The 17,314-nt window shown below is 39.9% G+C and overlaps 1 protein-coding gene across 13 annotated transcripts in view; it reads right to left on the bottom strand.

Moving 5' to 3' along the window:
- The window catches only part of PHF21A (PHD finger protein 21A), a 188,742-nt gene extending 174,303 nt beyond the window's left edge, over window positions 1-14,439 (bottom strand). For 4 of the 13 annotated variants that reach the window (XM_025879387.2, XM_025879391.2, XM_025879390.2 and 1 more), the window contains exon 1: window positions 13,904-14,437. The gene's annotated coding sequence lies outside the window, so the exon portion shown is untranslated. Of the gene's footprint in view, window positions 1-10,420; window positions 10,440-11,710; window positions 12,661-12,697; window positions 12,829-13,903 lie in introns of those variants that run through there. The other 9 variants (XM_073904708.1, XM_073904707.1, XM_073904701.1 and 6 more) reach the window with 7 other exon arrangements.
- Between the last annotated feature and the right edge of the window lie 2,875 nt (window positions 14,440-17,314).

Here is a 17,314-nt window from a genome sequence, read left to right as displayed (position 1 = left end):
CAAAACACACACACACACACACACACACACACACACACACACACACAAAAGCATAGGCCTCTTTTAAAGTCTCAATTCTTAGACTACCTTTATTATCATAAATGTGCCTTGAAAGGTGAGAGAAAAATCAATTTTTACCTCAGATTCTGAATATTTTGATATACACATTTAAAAGAAAAATCATTACTGTTACAAGTTACTGGGCTTTCCACCTTAATATCTACTAGTATGCTAATGTATTTAATTGTATAAATAAAAATAATGAGCATGGATTTGATTTTTGTATGCTAACATGTAATACACCCAGAAAAATAAATACAGAAGAACAGGACTGGACCTGGAGGTACTGAGAACTTGACACAATGAGAAAAGGAACTACTGCAGCTCCCTCCATTGACATCGTAAAGTTGCCACATTTTCTGGGCTCTCTTTTGAATTAATGTGGCATCTGTTCCAAGTACAGCATGCTAACATTTTACTAAAAGATATTTTCATTCTACATTTGTATGTGGTTTGCTTTTTATTTGAACTCCTGTTTTATTTCAGTGGTCATTATTTCTTTATACCAAGTTGTCCATTTGGCATTCCAAATCTATCTCCCCTATGTACAAAAAGGGTGGGGAACCATCAGTTTAAAACCCTCTAACAGCAATAATTACAATATGCTTTGCATATAGATTAAATAAAGAAAATAAGCAGCACAAAGATTTTTGTAGGCTTTTTAGTATCAGGTCCTGATAAGTTAACAGCATCTGTTCCTTTCAGAAAAAGAATTCTGCTCTGAAGTACTGGGAGGGGGGAGGGAGGGGAGAAGGAGAAGAGAGAAATAAACAAATACTAAATAGAATAATTCAAGTTACAAAGTTTGGTCTTCATGAAATGATGATTTCAATAATTTGCACATATCCAACTCTATCGAATGAGAACTGCTTTTGAAGACATCCTCAAAAATGCTGCAGCAACAAGCCAAATACAACCACTTGTACTTAACATGCATGCTGCATACTCCACAATGTTACGTCATATCAGGCACAGAGAAGACGCTTACCAAGCTATCCTGCGTTCTATAAACTGCCGAACAACAACAGAAAAAGGCACTGCCATCTCTATAGTGGGAGTAAGAACTGACAGGGTAGGCAGCCTTTTCCCTTTGGTCAACTCTGAAGAAAACAAATAAGGCTTATATTTCTGTCTTTTAAGCTCACCTCTCTCACGGCCTTTACTCTGAATCTTCCAGCCTTTCACAGAAAGAAAGGCTGTTTCTTTAAAATTAAAAAGGTGCAAAAGATCACTCCAACTTAAGAGCCCACACCCTGTGCCAACTGTCCTCCAGGTGTCCCCATGGCTGCCTCTCGGGCAGAAGAATGGCCTATCTAAAGCCCTCATCTCCAAGTGGGTGCACCCATCCCGGAGAAAGGAAGGGGGCCACGGAAGGAATTATTGCAACTTATATTTTTAAATATCACCCTTTCTTTAAATCTCAGCTTTCCTGTATGTTTTGTAACATACATAAAACACGAATTCAGAAAATTACATATAAATATACATTTACTGGTAGCAGTAATTTTTTAAAGTTTGGAGACAACAGGCCAACAGTATAATAAGAGAGGAAAATTAGGCTCTGCCATTCACTTACTTGAATTCTTGTCTCTGCCTCAGTTTGACCATCCATGACATGAACTGACACCTCTGCACACTTAATACTTTCTGGGGCATGGCCTGAGCCACACAAAATGAAAAGCATATATGAATGCTGCCAATGAGAAAACCCTTGAATTGGCTTGTTAAAACTGACTATACTGGGGGCGCCTGGGTGGCACAGTCAGTTAAGCATCCCATTCTGGATTTCAGCTCAGGTCATGATCTCAGGGTTGAGGGGGCTCGACTCTGGGCATGGAACCTTCCTGGGATTCTTGCTCTCCCTCTCCCTCTCCCTCTGCCTTCCCTACCCACCCACCCCCACTCCCACTCCTGTGTGCCCTCTCTCAAATAAATAAATAAATAAATAAATAAATAAATAAATAAATAAATAAATAAATAAATAAATAACTGGCTATACTGTAGTTTAACTAAACTACTCAGATCCAATTCTTAGAATTTTAAGGCCAGGCTTCAGCACTTCACTAAATACGAGCCTAAAGAAACACTAAGGCACCTTAGACACAAGGGGTGCATTCTAGGACTAGGAAGACTTTTTTAAAAAACTTCTGTAATAAAAAATTTATTACCTATGAAATAAAATTTTTTAATCTAAAAATTACAAAGGTGAATTATGACTAATAATCTTAGCAACAAGATAAAACTCTCAAAGCCAGGATCAAAAGATTATATTTAATGTAGATTATAAGGCCTTGAGGATGTCTTGTTTTACACAATACCAGAGTAACGAATGGCGCTCAAATAATTTTTTTTTGTCACTTGAAAAAATGGTGGATTATCAGGATAGCATTTGGTAGTGGTTGAGTGAGTAGGGATAGGGATGGGGGTGAGGTCAGCCAACACTACTGACATAAAGATGTGAGCACCAGGACTAATTCCTATGCAGGGTATCTATGTGTATGCCGATTAAGCAGTACTTGGTTTGAGCTTCCATTAATTAAAATATTACAATTATTTTCTCAGCTTTAAAATGCTATTTTAATTTGTAAATGTTGAATGAATGCCTCTAAACAACCAAGAAGAGAACCCACCAGTTTTAAAAAAAGTTATGTGAAACCATAACTGATCTCTTTATAAATAGTAGCTACCAGAATAAACTAGTAGAACTTAATTCTGAAATGATGCCTCTTAAATTACTTGCACAGGACGGAAAATGGTGTTGCCATTTTAAATTGGTTAACATTTTTTGAAGTTTTAAAAATAACAATGACCATCTCTAAGGCATTAAGCACAACTAAAATGAACTTAAAATGCTTTTTGCCCCATAAGTCATAACCAGTCTAGAGTACAAGTTTATAATCTTAATGTATAAATCTTACCTCTCTCCTTCCAACCTCACTCCCACTTCCCACCTGAGCCTTATTTTCAAAAACAAGTTTTTTAAATAGCCACTTGAAAAAAGTAAACTTCAAGACAGTATTATGGTATAACTCTATTTATTTTTGAAATGGATATATATAGTACATATTTAATGCACAGGAAAATTTAAAAGTAGAATGGGATGACTTTCATTTTTTACTTTATACATATCTATAGGGCTAGAATTATTCACATGCACTGCCTTTATAATATTTCTTTTAAAAAAAGGACATTTCTCATCAAACCCTCTAAAATGTTGTAGTTACATAAGAACTAATTAAAACAGCAAATGTAAAATATCTGCACTTACTAAGAAAATGTATAAAATAACCTATGATGCTAAAGTGCCCAAATTCCAACCTTAAGAAATAGATATCAGTCCCCACTCCATGCTAGGCACTATGTTCACAATTGGCATACAATGAGGAACAAGACAGACACTATCCCAAATGCCTTCATTTCCATTCCATTCCAATGCTTACTATTTCCAAAATATTCAATCTAACCCAACCAAAATCAACATGAAACATTCTCAAAATGATACATCATAGCTGTGGCCATTCCAGTAAATTGAAAACTTCTTTAGTAGTTCATTTTCTAGGTTTCTAGAAGAATTACAAGTTTAGTACAATATTTTGGACACTTAAAAGGAGAGGCTCTGGAATCAAACCTGGGCTTGAATTCAGGTTGTAGCATTTGCTACACCTATGCGATCCCAGGGAGGCCTTCATTTCCTTATCTATAAAATGGGGATAGGATAATAATAGCAAATCCTCATAATATTGCTGTGAGGATTACAATTAAATGAGATCCTATATATAAAAAAGCTTAGCGCTATGTATAATACCCAGTAAATATAAAATTATTATTATTGTTGTTATTAAGACAACATAACCCTATGGTGTAAGAACTGTTCACAACTTGCCAAACATTTAGTCTTATATCTATGCCACTTCTCCAAGAACAAATATATGTATTGGGGTAAGTTTGTATATTAACACGTAAAAATAGTTTTCAAAATAAAAGCCCGTAATTGAAAGCTTTTATTACCATAACACACCAGTATATTTATGATATTTATGTATATTATACACACACACACACACACAAATACATCAATGCATATTGTCACTATCTATGCTGTAAACATGTTAAGAACTTGTCTGTTGACCATGGGCAGGGGGTATTCAGATCACCAAATATGATTCTAACTCATATATTTAAACTTTTAAAAATATTAACACCGTTTATACAATATAGACAAATACCTTAAAATTCAGGCATCTATTAGTGATTACAAACTCAATTTATATATACTACTTTAGTCTATAAAGTACATTCATCGGTATTATCTCATCCAGTCCTTTTAAGAGCATAGCAAAATCAGCTTTTACCATTATCCCCAACTTACCACTGCGAAAACTAACGCCCAGCAGGCTGAATTTCCCAAGAGCACACCACTAGTGACAGGACTGGTCTTTGGGCTGAGTCCTGTGACACCATCACAATTGTTTCATTTCCATTGGCCTGGGACATTTCATTAAAAAAGACAGAAAACTGTGCTAAATACTTTAGGTGTGTCAGAGGACTCTACGGGGATTACACATGGCTGCCCAGTTTCACTCTCCTTATTTCCAACTTCAGTATTTCAAGAATTACACACGTGTAATTATAAAATGTAGATAAAGAGCATTCATCCAAATCTGATCTTTCCTGCATTGGTCAATTAACACTAGAGACTATTTTACCCCTTATACTTAGCCCTTTGTATTTAACTTCTTTGTAACCACTGAACTTATTTCATTTTAATGTTAGGTCTTAAAAAAAAGTCAAGTTAATAGAAGATAAATAAAGCCACTCATAATGTGGCAGCATTATCAGATCAGATCCCACAAATTTTCGACACAGCTAAAGAATCTATTCAATCTCTGATATACAAATATTAACAAATTTCAGTTCATATTTATAAGAGAAAAAAAGGTTAGTATTATTACAGTGGTTGGTTTGTTGTGTGAACAAGTACTTAAATAATCACTACTAAAGGCAGAACTCTCTTAAACACAGCAGCCCTCAGCAATATTATTCCAGGAACTCTGCACAAGGGAAAAAATTGGAACAGATATGGGCCAAGCAGGTAAGAAAGACACTATCTTGATTCTGTATACCCTCAAACTAAGGCACATACATTACAACTTTTGCTTACATTTTTCAATATTCCCAGATGTCCCTTTCCCTTCTCAAGAAGCTAAAAGAGACCAGCCATGCAGATAAAAATATCCTACAAGTTCAAGAGCCTAAAAGAAGTTAGAGTGTCCTAAAAGAGAAAAATAATGTAAAGACTTACGATTTTTTTGAACCTAACTTAAATAAGTACAACCCATGGACCTGAAACTACATTTTCTTTCTGGGGCTGCTCACTGGCCTCTAATTCACCAATCCTGTAACACTGTGAACTATGGTGATAGATTGGCTCGTGTTTCTAACAACAACAGAATTTTTCCAAGGTAACATACACTGTGACATGAGGAACATTTTTGCAGCACCTTATTTTCATTAATCAACTAGTTTGGGTACTTTACCAGTGCAAACATTATGAACGAAAACATTTTCATTATCTTTTGAACTTTCCAAAGTCAACCAAGGGCTGTGGTACAATGGCAAAGAGTACTGAATAGGCAGAGCTGAATCCTGGTCAAAAGTCTGCGACTGGCTGGTGGCTAACTTCAGGCATATATCACTTAAGGAGAAACTGAGGTGCAAAGATACCTTACGTACAGCAAAAATTCTAAGGAACTGCTACATCATTACCATAGGCCAAAAATCTCAAGGTCTTGTCAGAACAGGCTGGGCTTCTGATCAACTAATCATGTAAAAAGAGGAAAAAATGTGAAGCATGCTATTTATTTAATAACAAGAACCACTACTACTGCTGCTGCTATTTCTACACATTTACTGAGGCTTTATTATGTGGCAGGCACTGTGCTAAGCACTCACAGATTTCAACATCTAATCTCTGCAACAACATTCTGATATTCATTAATAAAGTATCAGAACTTTAAAGAATAGAAAGAATAGAAATTTAAATTTTACAAAGGAAAATATAAACAAATTATTAAAGAAACCTCTGTTTCCTCTATCTTTCAGATTACATCCATATGAGTTTTAAATTTACACTGAAATCACATTTATTTTCAGGAAACTGTCTTCCATTTAAAAAATACTAAGATTCAAGATGTTGACAATTATTACAAAATAATTTTTATATAACCTCTAAACTTAAATATGGGCACTGAATAACTGGCCCCATTCAAAGAAAAGAGAACAGCATATGTATCAGGCCCTACAATAATAAGCTCCTAAAGCCCATATTAGCAATCTGTATGCTGTAATTATAAAGTGATCTACAGCAGCACAGACAAAAAAATTTACAATTGCTAAGCTAAGTTTTAAATATATAAACACAAACATACATACACATGTATCAGTTATTTTACATGTAAATCTTAAACTAGCTGATAAAAAAAAACAAACTAATCCAAGGTAAACTAAAACACTAGGGTGTTTCTGAAAACTCACTTTAAAATATCAGCACCATGATAATCATAATATTAGCAATCAAATTGTACTTAGCAGAAAGTTCTTAGAGGCTTGGGAAGCTGTTTGTATAAAATGGAGTAGACAAGAGGGAAGGGTTCTCTGTGCTGTTTAAATCAACTACAGATCCCAGCATGCAATGCTCTAATCCGGAGTGAAGCAAAAACCCGAAATGCATCCTGGGACCTGTAGTAAGTAAACCACTTCACCCTATCACACTAAGTTTTAAGAAAGTCTGAACTATCTAAGCACAATTTGACTACATCTTATTATCAGGGCCTAGTGAAATTCAGATCTAACTTGTTTGCTCTCTGCTCTGGCAGTTTCTTTAGCACATATTGGAAAAAGTATCAATGAATATTTACATCAACATTTTCACATTAGAAACACCTTAAACAGGCTAAGCATACAAAAGGAATGCTTAAAAAGCAAAAAGATTTTATACAATTTTTAAATTATTCTTAAAGACATCATTTTTAAAGCCATTTTTTAAAAAGTCTGGTTGATCAGTTTCAAAGTTCTCTATTCCCCTCCCCCAAGAAAGTTTTAATTGCTTTATCAAGTTTTCTCTTAACAGTCTTTCAAGTTATATTTTATAAATAATTTTTCTTGCAGAAAATTCTCATTCAAAAACATTTCCCATACTCTAATAATATCCACTAGGAAAAATATTCTTATTGTAAGAGGGACACATAACACCATCACACACACAAAAATAATATTTAAGTTTCTCTTTTGTCAAGTCCTTACTCAATACCTGTGCCCTCCTCTCCTAACCCCTCATTTCACACACACACATTTCCAGAAAGAACACTTAGGAAAAAGAAAATATTCCCACTCCAGACTCTTTTTCTCTCATCCACTGACCTCTTCTTAAAAAAAAAAATTTTTTTTAATTATCAATAACATGTCCAAATAGATAACTTTGAGCTGTTATTTATGTATATACAGTTTCTACACACACCCTATTTTCTGCAAGACTGAGGAAGGAGGCTGGGAAAGAACTAAGTGCAATCTGCATCAGGAGGCCTAACACAGGTGGCGGGTTATTTTCAGGCAACAGCACCTTCACAAACATGCTGTGGAATACAGTCCAAGAAATTCCTAACAAGGAAAGATAAGCTGGCACACAAATCCAGCTAAAAATCACCTGCAACACGTTACTACATTTCACCATAAAAGTGACAGGGTACTACAGGATCTGAAGCTTCATCAATACAACATACTGGCCATTAAGGCCAGATAGCAGTTGCCATGGTTACTATCACCCACTTTTATCAGGAAATTATTGTCATTACTCTGAAGTTTTTGGTACTTATTTAAAATCTAAAAAAAACCCAGTCTCGGGTTTGACTGTTAATTGAGTGAAAGAATCAACTACTGTTTGATTTGTAAGCATGCTGCTTCAGAGATGCACATGGTTAACAATACTTGGATCTGCAGCAGAAAAAAATCAATTCCTTTCTGCTGCTCCTTCTCCTCAAGTACTGACAGTTTGTATCCTCAGTGCAGCCAAAACAATAAAACAAAACCCATCTTTTTGGCTTCTGTGTTTAAGTCATTTTTTGTTCCCTAGGCCCACAGAGTCAAAATAAAGCCTATATCACCAACCTGTTAGGCTCCATCCCCTTCCTATCTCCATATTACCGGTTCACTTTTTTGTCTATTTAAAAAACCAGAAAACATTTCCATGGATGATTCCAAAATATAGATAAGAATAGTTTCCTTCAACAGAGACCTGCGCACTATTTTTTTTTTTTTTTAAACAGGGGGAGGCCTTGCATTGTATTGGAGGGAGAGAAGTGGAGGAGTATTCAAACTGCCACACAAGTGTCTAGAGTGTGAGAAAGTTGCTGTAGAAAACCCAAAGGTTGACCAAACCTCACATATTATCTCTTATTGTGGTGGAAGAGTTCATCATCACCTCAGTCTAACACTGAACAGACAAGTAATATAAAAGTTATCCTTAAAAGTCCACTTCAACATTCTTACAAAAAATAACTCCAGAAATTTTATACACAAGAATTATAGGAAAGCCTACAAAATAGCACAGCCACATGTACATACAAACACACAAACAAGAAAACATATGCTATTTAAAAAGTAATTATCTACAATAAATTTAAAGTGGTGTTAGAGTACTACCTCCTTAAAAAAAAAATCTCAAAGCAGCAAAAATACACACCTGGTAAAGTTAAAGTGATCAAAATATATTGCTGTGCACCTAAAGAATACTCAGGGCCTACATAAAAGCCCAAGTACAAAAGTTCCTGAGAAGTCAACAAAAATCATGAATATTTCCCAACACAAATTAACAGGAAGATTCAAACATATTTCAAGAAATCAGGTCTGAATATAGATACAAAGAAATTCTGTCAAAGGTTAGAGACCTAAAACTTTAATCCCTTTCTTTTCTCCCTTTGAACAGCAATTAAATACAAAAGTTTTCAGCAATAAAAATACCAAGAATACAAAATTTAAAAGCACATTACTATAACCTTAACTTCCGTATTTCCTCAAAACAAAACAAAAAAAAAAAACAAGAAAAGAAAAACCCCAAACCAACTTTAGTATTCAGTGTCCACAGGATGAAAAAGTTAATACTACCCTGAGAGGTTTCATTTTTATTTAAACAGTTAAATGTTTTTCTCACTTCACACAGAAACAAGTTTCTATATTTAATTTCTAATTAAAGGGGCTATTTCAAAAAGAGTAGTAGCTTCTAAAATATAAAACTAGACCTTTTGATATGCTCATAAACACAGGGACTCCCAATTATCTATATTTTATTTTATTTTAGTCCAAATTTGTAAGCAGAGTCTATTTAAAAGCCACAAATCAAGAATCTGAGTTTTAAACTTTTGGGTTATTTTTACACAAAAATATTTCAGTGCACTCCTCTAGATTTGAGTAGTCATTTCCTCATGCATCCCTCTAAAAGAGAAAAACAAAATGATATACATATGTACCTAATACTAATACATACAGATATACATCTTTTTCACTTTGAAACAAGCTTGAAAGCTTTACTTAGAATTTTTCAGAAAGTTAGCAGAATCACTCAAAACATTCAAAACCTTAACTGTGACATCTGTTACTCTGTGTGTTAATGAGAGTCTATAGAAGAATCCAGGAACTTAAATATTCACTAAAATCAACTACTATCACATCAATGAAGAAATGAAGAAAAATTTTAATGGGGAATACACATTTCACAGGATCTACAAAAAGAAAAATGATCTTTTTTTTAATTATGAGAAACTGCCTCCATAGCATTTTTTAAACAAAGCTTCAAAACTGTAACAAAGAGCTTTTTGGTAACCACAGTAGCATTTAAAAAAATTTCATAAAAGTGTTGGGGGTACACTTTTAATGTGTTCATTTCCCAATGATGCAGAGAATGTTAACGTTTTAAAGACAGAAATTTCTGTCCATGTATTAATTAGTTACCTATCTCAACATCTGCATGGCTTCTGACAATTTACAAAGAACTTTCACATGTCTTCTCATTTGATCTTCTGAGAAAAAAGTACAGTATTATGCCTAGAAAACCGACAAAATTCAAAGCAGCTTCATCAAATTTTCTACACATTCCTAAGTTTCTTAAACTTTGATACAAAACTTTACAAGCCACCAAAGTAGCATGATATTCCCAGGGATAAATCAATTCACCTAACACTAATATAGTTTCAAAGGAGCATGTGCTGTAAATGCTATGAAACTACTTTCATCTTTATGCAGTTATTGTTAAGTGTTACTAACGGACATATCAGGAGTGACTTATACTCACAGATATAACTTTACTTACAGTTCAAGAATCTCAGTCTTTGGAGGCCAACTCAAATACATCAACCATACGTATTTATAAAGCTGAGTGCCTAAGAATTTATCTATTAGGATCACTGTCTATAGATGTGAGGAAAAAAACACAAGAAATTAAATTTTTTTCCATACAGTATCTCCCTTTCCAAAATCTCGTATCTCTGTATCCTATCTGTATTAATATTATAGGAATAACACAAAAGCTAAAGCCCAATCATACCAACTTCTTTTGTTTACAGTCCTTGGACACAATCTTTTCACATTTGTGTTCAACACCCCACTCACCAATACAAGACTAACTCCTCATCAAAATAAAGTAATTCTAACAGCACTCTGTACCTAAGCGTGGCATTCTTAAGCTATCCACAATAACAAATCTACTTTGTGTAATATTGTAAGCAGGTAAAAAGCAATCAAAGATTTCAGTTTCAAATAGCAAATGTAATTTATTAATGGACTTTTAAATGGACTTACTAAAAATCTTTCTGGAACTTTAAGGCATTAATCCTGTTGCTTAGTTGAAGTTAACAGAGCTGTAATAAGTAGTAAGACCCTCAAAATTCAAGAGATTTACTTTATCTTGATGTAGCACCTCCTGCTGGATAGCATTCAGAGTTCTTCATGTAAACAGAAGAAGAGTATTTCTGAGGCAGTTCCTTCCAGATGACTGAATGGGAAAAAGGATGGACCCTTCAAAGCTAAAAGAAATAGGGCCCCATCCATCACTTATACCTCTTAAAAAGAAAATCTGGTGTGGGTAGGAGTCTTTTAAATCTATTACTATCCTGGTTCCATAAGACCTGCCTGAGTCCAAAGTGCAACATGCTTAAATAAAGCTTGCAAAATCATCTAAAAACTACCTTAAAAAGCCTTCAAAAGCACTCAAGCAAAAGACTTTATTATGGCCAGCCAAGCAATGCCAGTCATATTGCAAATACCATTATGTTAACAAAAGCAAAAGCCTAACATAAAGAAAAACACCTGGAATATTTTTAACATATTAGCCAGAAGTTTGTGTTTTGAGAATTTTCTGCACCATTACTATGCTCCTTTTAAGAACAGTTGTCCATCTACAGAAGTTTCAAGTACAGAAATTTTTTGATAAACCGGAGTATTACTACACACAAAAATTTCCTCTTTGCCATCAAGTATGTCCTGATATTTTAAAATGTATTTTTCAGACATTTTAAATAACCCCTAATAAGCTAGTTTTAAGCCCACAATGTAGATTCCATATACAAGTGAAGATAGAAAAAAAGAATAGAAAGGAACTTACCAAAATCAAAATGAATAATAGTATTTCCAGTAAAAATGTAGTAACAGTTTCCTATAATGCTGTGAAACCAAGTAAATCATGAAACTTAAAAAAAGGGGGGAGGGGGCTACTCTTCAAAAACCAAAAGAAAAACTGACCTATTAATTTCTAGCGCCCAAATGTGATAAACACCAGATGTAAACAAACAACATAAGCACTGAAAAGTACACTTAGATGTCTTAGCCCCAATTTCAGTCCCCTTACCAGGCCCTCAGTGAAGCCAGAGATGTTGATGAGTATCCTCTCTAAAAGGAGATATTCTAGCTCCCTGCCCTAAAGAACCCCTATAAAGTGTGCCTATGTAAAGGCTTCCTTCCTAGAGTGCACAGCTGCTTTTGAAAAAAAAAAAAAAACTTTCATCAACCCAAATTAATCTGATTCTAATATTCAGCTATCAATTATTAATACAGGAATGTTCTCTCTTTAATGTCCCCAGCTTAAGCATCTACATTCCTGACACCTACTATTAACAAAAAATGCACAGCTCGCACCCCAGCTATGGGGCAAATCTCTGAAATCCAAAACACAGCCACAAAGTTCACTGTCAAGGCCAATGCTGAGGCCCACACACGCCCGGACCTTAACTCACATTTGAAATTCTAGAAAGCCACATTTGCAGACATCATTTAAAAACAACACAATGTGGACGTGCAGAGTGAGATCCTCTACTTCAAGACCTAAACAAAGAATATTTCAACATATGCCCCGAATATGATGACACCAGATTCACCAATGAAAACAAAACCTGCCTACCATTAGCAGTCGTACCTTCATCTCAACAACTCAACTACTTAGAAATCACTCTCAGCACATCTGCACCCTACAACCGGCGTGTGGCCTTCTCAGGGGGTGCAAGCCACAGACAAAGTTGAAACGAGACATTCTTCCCCCGGTGCCCAATGTCGATATCAACCCCTCCCCTACCAGGGCCACCTTGCTGCTACCCACCATCGCGAACGTGGTCAGGGGAAAAAAAGAAATCCTAACAGCACCGCTCAGCAGAATAAAGAGACCAAAGAGAGGATGACGAGAAGTGTTGGGAACTGCGTGCACGACGGGGCTGGACCAAACGGAAAGAGTCCCACTCCGCGCGCCCCTCCCCCCGGCGGGGGCGCGGGCGGGGGAGGGGCGGCCGCGGCCCCTCTCCGAGCGGCCTGCCGGCCTCGGCCCGCGCGGGGTCCCGGGGGCGCCCCGCGGCCGCGGGCGGCGGGGGCGAGTGCGGGAGGGCCGGGCCCGGGGTGAGGGGTGCAGGCAGACTCTCCGGAATAACAAGTTGCAGAAGAAGAAGAATAAGCGGAATTTCCCCAACGCTGCTCCGGCCACCCAAGACAAATGCACCAACACACACACACACACACACACACACACACACACACACACTCGGGCCCGGCAGCGTCAGCAGCCGCAGCTTTTTTTTTTTTTAACCAGATCCCTCAGTCACCAAACAAGATGGTTTTCCCAAAAAAAAAAAAATTAATTAATTAAATAATCATAATAAAAACTTCCCCCCGACAGCATCCCGAGGGGGGGGGCAGGGTGGTGAAGGAACCGAGGCGACCATCCCCGGGCTGAGGGACAGCCGAGGGGGCGGACGAGGCTCCGCGCCCCCCGCCCCCGCCGGCGGCCCCCTCCCCGGCACCCCGCCGGGACAATGTGACGCCCCCTCCCCGCCACCCCCGGCGCGCCGCCTCTGTCACCCGCTTCGGCCCTGCACTCAGCGCCCAGGCTCCCGAGGCTGCTCATAAACTTACTTCCAATTTATCCTGGGGAGGGGTGGAGGGCAGAGGGAAGGAAGGGGGAGACAAGGTTTTTCCATTGTCTTTTTTTTAGGGGGGGAGAAATAGGAAGGGCACGCAGGGGGGCGCCCCGAAGGGGAAGTTACTGCTCAAATCTCAAGTTGACTGAGGGGTCCTGACGAGAACACCCCCCCTTCCCTCCTCCCTCCCACACACCCCTCCCCTCCCCCTCCCTCCCCCCACAACAAACTCCAAGCAGGCAGCCCCAGTTCCTCCCAGAGACAAACACCAGAGACAAGACAGAGAGACAGGGAGAGGGGGAGAGGGGGAAGGGGGGAGGGAGGGGAAATAGAGCTACTCAAGAAAAAAAGAGAGGAGAGTGAGGAGAAGAGAGAATGGAAAAGCTGGGATACTGCACCCTCCTGCTGCTGGCTGGTTGTCCCCCCTGGCAGCTGGAGGCAGGAACTCTGAGCAGGAGAAGCAGGAGGAGGAGGAGGAGGGAACTCTTCTTCATGGGGAGGGAGGGAAGAAGCTGGAGCTGCTGCTGCTGCTTCTGCTGCTGCTCTGGGCCTCTCGCACTTTTTAGATATTAGTGTGTTAAGATGGTAGGTTGTTCCCTTCTCCCTCCTCCTCCTCCTCCTCTCCTCTCCTCTTCTCTCCCTCTCTCTCACTCACTCACTCTCTCTCTCTCTGGGCTGTTTCTTTCCTCCTCTTCCCCAGGCAAGGGGGGGTGGGGAGGAGGGGGTGGGGGGAGGAACTGGATCCTCCTCCTCCTCCAGGAGAGACACACACAGGCCCCGGGCCGGAATAGGGGTGGGGGGGAATCAGAGCAGCAGGAGAGAAACTGTGGGAGACAAACAAGCCCAACTCTTCATCCTCCTCCTCCTCCTCTCAGCAGCAGCAGCGAGCACCACCAGCCCATTCACCACCCGGCCCCGGGCCGCAGCACCTCCGCCGCCTCAGCCCGGGGATCCCTCCGCCCAGGCCCAGACACACTCGCCCGCGCGGGAGCCCGCCGCGCGGCCCCGCCGGCCCGCCGCCGCCGCCGCCGTGCGCGCCCCCGCCGCTCCCGAGAGCCGGGCGAGGGGGACGGGGGCGGGGAAGGGGGGGAGGGGGGGGGGGGGGGGGGAGAGGAGGCGCCGGGGTAGAGGGGCACGGCGGGGAGGGAGGGGGCCGCCGGGCGGAGTTGTACGGCGGCCGGCCCGGGCCCCCTCGCCTCCGCCGGCGGCTCCTGGGCCACATGGGCCCCCCCCGGGGCGGGGGGGCGGCGGCGTGGGGGGGGCGGCGGGGGCCCGCGGCGGCGCTCGGGCGGGCGGACTACTTGACGTGTCGGTGCGGCGAATTTATTTCACTTTGCCTAAGGAACGGGGTGTGCTGCGGCCCCCATTGCCTAGGGAAAAAACCCGGATGTAAAGTGAGTGAAACTAAACTAGAGTGAAGTAGGGCAGCAGCAGCCAAACTCCAGTGCAGCGGCGGCGGCGGCGGCGGCGGTGATGGGGCTGAGCACCGAGCGGCGGCGGCCAAACTCCGGGGCCGTCGCAATGATGGGCCCGTGCAGCGCCGCAGCTCGGCTCCCTTGTAGCTGCAGCCGAGGCGAGGCTGGAGCCCGCTGCGGCCCCCCCAACTCCGCGGCCCGAGCCCAACTCCCCCCTCCCGCCGGCAGGAGCTGCAAAGGGGCTCCGGAGCGGCCCCAACTCCCTCCAGTGCAACAGCAGTTTTAAGGGGGAAAAAAAGCCGCGAGGGCAAAAGCGGAGAGAAGCAATGGGGAAGCACTGCAATGGGGGAGCGTGGTCCAGGCAACAGGAGAAAGATGCAACCTCAAGTCGAATGCAACATGCAATCCCCGGCCGCCGCTAGCCCGCTCCCTCCCCTCGCCACCCCGCCCCCTTTCCAAATAACTACCCTTGAACCACTTTATTAGCCACACTTAGTCCCACACTCGCGTCGGGGAGGGGCGGGGGACGGGGTCCTTCCCTCACCTTTATTTATTGCTTTCTCCCCCCCTCTCCATGTTTTTTATTCCTAAGTTCTTTTGTTCTAAGGGGGATGATGGCATTTACTTTTCTGCTTTGTGTGGCAGGGCAATCACTGGGAATCGGCCACGTATAATCCGGCGGTTTGTCATATTTTATTAGTGAAAGTATTTTATGCCTATTCTACCTCCAAGGACTGTAACATGGAGAACTGCAGGGAGGAAAAAAAAACATCAGAGGAATTCTTGTTTTGAGAAATTTCTTGGCGGGGAGGGGAGGGCCCTTTTTTTTTTTTTTTGGAGGGGTTTATTTAGATTTTCAAATGGATAGTTTTCAACTTAAAGCTTAATGTTTTTGTACGGATATACTACTAGATTCTAAAATAACCCCCAACCACAATAAAGAAAAAAAAGTCCAAAATTCTAGATTAAAGAAAAAAAAATCCCTACTGGACAGTGATATTATCTGGTCTGTGCAGCACGCTGGATTTAACATAGTGTTGGCCTTCGAATGTTAAATAACAATAAACCCCAACCTCAACTGAATACAAATGGGGGGTGGGGGTGGTTTTGTTTTTATGGCTCAGCACTTTTGTAGCATCTGCCACTACGCATTTTCCAGGCATTGATTAGCCATGCAACTCCCATAGGCATGAAGTCCAGTTTTTGCAGATAAAGAGCAACAGTGGTGAGATGATTTGCCCAAAGTCAAAGTGAGTCATTGACAGAACCAGAAATAGCCTTAAACTCTTATTTGTTACTAGTCACATCTTTCCCATTAAATAGTATTTCCTCCAAGAAATAAACAATATTTAAAAATAAATAGACGTTCTTTACCTTGTTATGTATTTCCACCAGAGGTACTTTGAGATCTTCAGATACGAAGGTGTTTTCTTACTTCTGTGACCTGCAAAATTAAGTTTAGTTTCTCAAGAAAAAGAAATTTTTAAAAATTCTGATTTCTTAAAGCTAAAAAAAAGTATGGGTTTTATTTTACATGCATAGTCCATTTAGTACTCTGAGCTTTATATTAAAAAAAAATTTCACAGCAGAGAAAGTGTGTAAGAGTTTGAGAGCAAAAATGAAAATCCCTATAAATGATTCAAGAAGCCTGGATGAACTCATAATGTTGTGAAACTGAACCCATAACACAGTCAAGATGAATAACGGAAGGACAGGTTGGGTAGTAAGACCCAGCTTTGCCACCTAGAGATAACGCTAATGTATTTAAGAGATGAATTAAGGCAGGGCCTTTCAAACTGGACCAACTAGGAACTGGAACCACAACCTAATATCATTTCAAATCAGCCCAGGCTGTCGAAATTTTTTCAGAGCAAGACTGCTTTAGTGTTCTTTCTGGAAAAAAAAAAACAAACTTAAAAATGTTTCAGAATTTCATAGAAAAAAAAATCAGAAACTCAAATTGTGCCTGAGCATGTAAATGCTCTAGAAGAGGAATCAGTAAATTTTTTTTCTGTAAAAGCCCAGATACTAAATATCTTAGACATTGTAGACCATAGAGTCTCCACGGTAGCCACAACTTCTCAACTCTAGTTGTAGCACAAAAACAGCCATAGAAAATATGTAAACATATGAGCCTGGCTGTGTTCTAATAAAGCTTTTATTTATGGGCCTTGACATTTGAATTTCCTCTACTTTTCTTGTGTCACAAAATATTCTTTTAATTTTTTCAACCATTAAAGAGAAAAGTGAAAGCATTTTTAGCTTGTGGGCTAAACCAGTGGGTGAGCAGGACTGGGCCCATGGGCTATGGCTTACCAACCCTGGCTTTAGAAGATTCAAGCTGACAAACAATAAGATGTTTGTGTGTCAATCAAACATCAATGTCATGCAAAA

The sequence above is a fragment of the Callorhinus ursinus genome, unplaced genomic scaffold (assembly GCF_003265705.2).
Source record: "Callorhinus ursinus isolate GAN/ISIS: 27379988/994484 unplaced genomic scaffold, GSC_fseal_2.0 scaffold21, whole genome shotgun sequence".
Lineage (NCBI taxonomy): Eukaryota > Metazoa > Chordata > Mammalia > Carnivora > Otariidae > Callorhinus > Callorhinus ursinus.
The sequence above is the reverse complement of the archived record's forward strand: the minus strand, read 5'-3'. Positions and strand labels throughout refer to the sequence as shown.